The sequence below is a fragment of the Pinus tabuliformis genome, chromosome 4_2 (assembly GCF_031772625.1).
Source record: "Pinus tabuliformis cultivar Carrire ecotype Pingquan chromosome 4_2, CPIR1, whole genome shotgun sequence".
In the NCBI taxonomy this organism is placed as follows: domain Eukaryota; kingdom Viridiplantae; phylum Streptophyta; class Pinopsida; order Pinales; family Pinaceae; genus Pinus; species Pinus tabuliformis.
This window is the reverse complement of record NC_142304.1, coordinates 192,352,301-192,355,726: the sequence shown is the minus strand read 5'-3', so window position 1 is coordinate 192,355,726 and position 3,426 is coordinate 192,352,301. Positions and strand designations below refer to the sequence as shown.

The 3,426-nt window shown below is 37.5% G+C and overlaps 1 pseudogene; it reads left to right on the top strand.

The window, feature by feature from the left end:
- The first annotated feature begins 485 nt into the window (after nt 1-485).
- Nucleotides 486-2,477, top strand: LOC149168796 (uncharacterized; annotated as a pseudogene).
- The last annotated feature ends 949 nt before the right edge of the window (nt 2,478-3,426 follow it).

Here is a 3,426-nt window from a genome sequence, read left to right as displayed (position 1 = left end):
GCCCCATATTCCCAAAAAAACGTCGTTTAGGGCCTCAAAACGGCTCCGGAAGTTCAGGACCCGAAAAACTGCTAAAAATAGTAAATTGTGCTGCAAATTAGGAAACTGAAAAGACTGAAAGAGACAGTTGTGGGGGTCCAAATGGGTTGGTGGGTGGCCACCAACATCCACCTGGATCATTCCTATACTTGGACTTCAAAAGAAAGCCTACAAGAGAACACAGGAAAACTACAGGAGGAAAACAGGGAAACTACAGGAGGCCTGCAAGACGAGGCCAAGAGCAATTTTCATTGTTTTGAGGGTGTGAGAGTGGGTGGAAAAGGTGGATAAAGGTTGGAATGAGGTGTTAGGGCGCCTAAGGTCTATCATGAATCACCAAGAGAGAGAACGATGATTGGGTGTGCTCAAGGAGAGAGGAAGAAGTTCTATGAAAAATGAAGGAAACTAGGGTAGAATTGAGGTGAGGTTTGGGAGACCTATAGGGCATGGATCAAATGGAAGGTGTGATTGCTGGTACGCTGGCCTACTTCTGGAAGAGATCTGCTACATATAAACTAACATTCAACCAAGAAAATCCAGCAATCAATGAAATGAGTGCATCTTAAGAAAAACAGAGTTTTGCATTAAAATGGCCTAAACTAGGATGTATAGAAGGGAATGCTGGTAAATGTTATAAGAAATGAAAGCATGCAAAAGGACTATTGCAAATCAGGAAGTGAACATGATAAAGAAGATCTAAGGCAAAGAAAAATTGAATTATCAACCTACTAGAGAGCTGCAAACACTAGAAGACCTAGGAATGAGGAAAATTTGTGTTTTTGGGGTAGCAAGAGAGTCTTTGCCTCAAATCATGGTCTTAGAAGGAGGAAGAGAGGCCAAGGCATTGTTTCTAGCCTTTTGAATCTTCTCTAATCATTACTTAACATTCTACAAAAAGCACAAATGGAAACAGGCTACTAAATCATTAAATGCAACTTATTCTTAAACATAAGAGAAATACATCTAGCAGCAAACTAATCTACAAATAGAAGTAAAGAATACCAATACAAGTAAAGAGAAGTTTGGCTACTTGGATTGGGCCCTAACCCAAGAGCTTCAACCCTCTAGGTAACTCAGTGCTAGCTCAAAAAGGATTCCATCTTCATTATCAAAAAATAGCAAGATTACATAAAATTGTCACAAAATAGTAAGCTTGAAATTTGAGCAGAGTTTATAGAAGAAAAAAAGTCGACCCTAGTGAGGCCCTAGGCCTCTCTACTTATACATTTGAAGCTACCAATGACTTCATTAAAATCAGGCAGGCTTGGCTCCCAAAACTCGAGATAACTATCAATCATCTTCCACTTGCTCGGCTGCCTTCTAGTGCATGATTCGGCTTCTTGTACTTCGAGCTGAATGAAGGGGAATTCGAAGTGAGGAACAATAAATGAGGGGGATTCCCTCCTAATAGTCTTCTCCACTGTCTCCTTCGAGTTATTGTTGTAGTTGACCTATAGATCCTTGACTTTGACCTCGAAATCCATCAATAATCTGCATTAAATACATGTTAGGCCAAATGGCATAATAACTAACTCAACTCACCCTATAAGCACAAATATAATCAGAAAATCATACAATAAGATAAGAGAGTGGTTGATATGACTAGGTTAGGAGGTAAAATGAGCCCATATAATTACCCATTTATGAGGCTCATTAATAATTGTTTCTCCAAGTATTTCTTCAAATTGTTCATTAGATTTAGACATCGAGGTAAAATTCCACATTTCCCTAATACACACACACATATATAATATTTTATATTCGGATGTTTAAGGTTTAGATCTTTCTCCCCAAAATTATTAACAATCGATGAGTTTTCTAATGGATGGTAGTGAGTGAGGTCTTTCTTCTATGATAAGAGCATAACCCTTGGAAACCTAATTGGACTTTAGTCTGATTTGGCAGTTTCTACTAGAGTTATTGATGGTTGAGAACATCCATCCTCGGAGACACCTAGAAGACATAAATGCAATTCACGGTCTAAGTCATGGTGCGGTTTGTGTTGAAGCTTCGTTGGTTATGATCAAAATAATATGCCTCCTTCATTTGGCCAATTCCTTGAAGTTGAGAGCAGGATAGATTCTTCAAACAGATGAGAGAAAATGTGCCTCAGTATGATGCATGATGAATTTGCTGCAGGACAAAAAAAATTTGATTCCAATCCTCTCTTTGCAGATGGTCAAATCCTTCCTCCCCCTCTTGCAGACCAAATACCCTCTATCAGTAGAGATCAGATTGATATTCATCCATCATGGGCACAGGGTGAATGGTTCACCAGTGATACTAATTCAAGAGGAAGTTTTGTCAAAGCTCACCATCATAGAAACCATTCTTTCAGATTACAGGTGCCCACATTCTTTTCTAGCATTTGTGGTTGGACTAGTATAGAGGACAAGAAAGTATGCCTCCAAATATTCTTTTCAACAAGGATAATGTAGGTGTCTGAACTTTCTGATTTTTTTATGTGTGCAAATCATAGTATGACGACCAAGATAAGTTGGAAAAATTATTTGTTTCTCAAAATATGCAGAGTGAGTATCATTGGGTGATCTAAATTTTCATCAAATTAAGCATTAGAAGAGTGTAGAGTGGTGTGTAGATTCGTTGTTACCAGATAAGCTCCAGAGTATCAATAGGCTAGTTGTTCATCAATATAGTGTAATAAATAATTCCAGATACTTTCAGAATTTCTTTAACAGATATATTCACACTTATAGCATCTTAAAGAGGAATGAAATGAGTGCTAGCTCTGTAGTTGTCTATAAGAATCTAGTTTCAATTAACAAGTTTTAGTGTTACCTTGCTTTTATTTAGAGAAGAATTGCCAATACTAGCCTTATTGGTGTATTTTGTATTGATAATTTTCTTGATATAAACTTTAAAGAGTGGAGATGGTAACATCAATGAACAATAGTGAGACTAACCAAATTCATGGAATTTGACATTGGGAGAAGAGTCAAATTAAGATTGTTTTGAATTTTATCATATATGTCCTTGTTGCTCCATTCGTGTTGGACTTGGATCCCATTTACTGGAAATTTTCCTAAACAAAAACACAGGCATAGGCCAACACAGGAAACAAATGAAACACCTAAATCACAATGAAACACAAATATCAAGAAGTTGGAAAGCCTCAAAGCAATGTGTGCAAATAAATATTGACAAAAATAACAAACCCTTGCTCATGTTTTCAAAGCCCCCAACTCAAGATTTGGTGGCCTGTTGTTTGTTGCGAGTCCCTAGACCCCAATCAAGCAACTCTTTGCTTGTATCATCCTTGTATACAATGACTTCAATGAAGAATAAGCAATCCTTTTTAGGTCCTAGTGAACTTTTAATGGCCTCTACAACCTATTCTTCCATCCTAACCTGCACATAAAGTAGTAG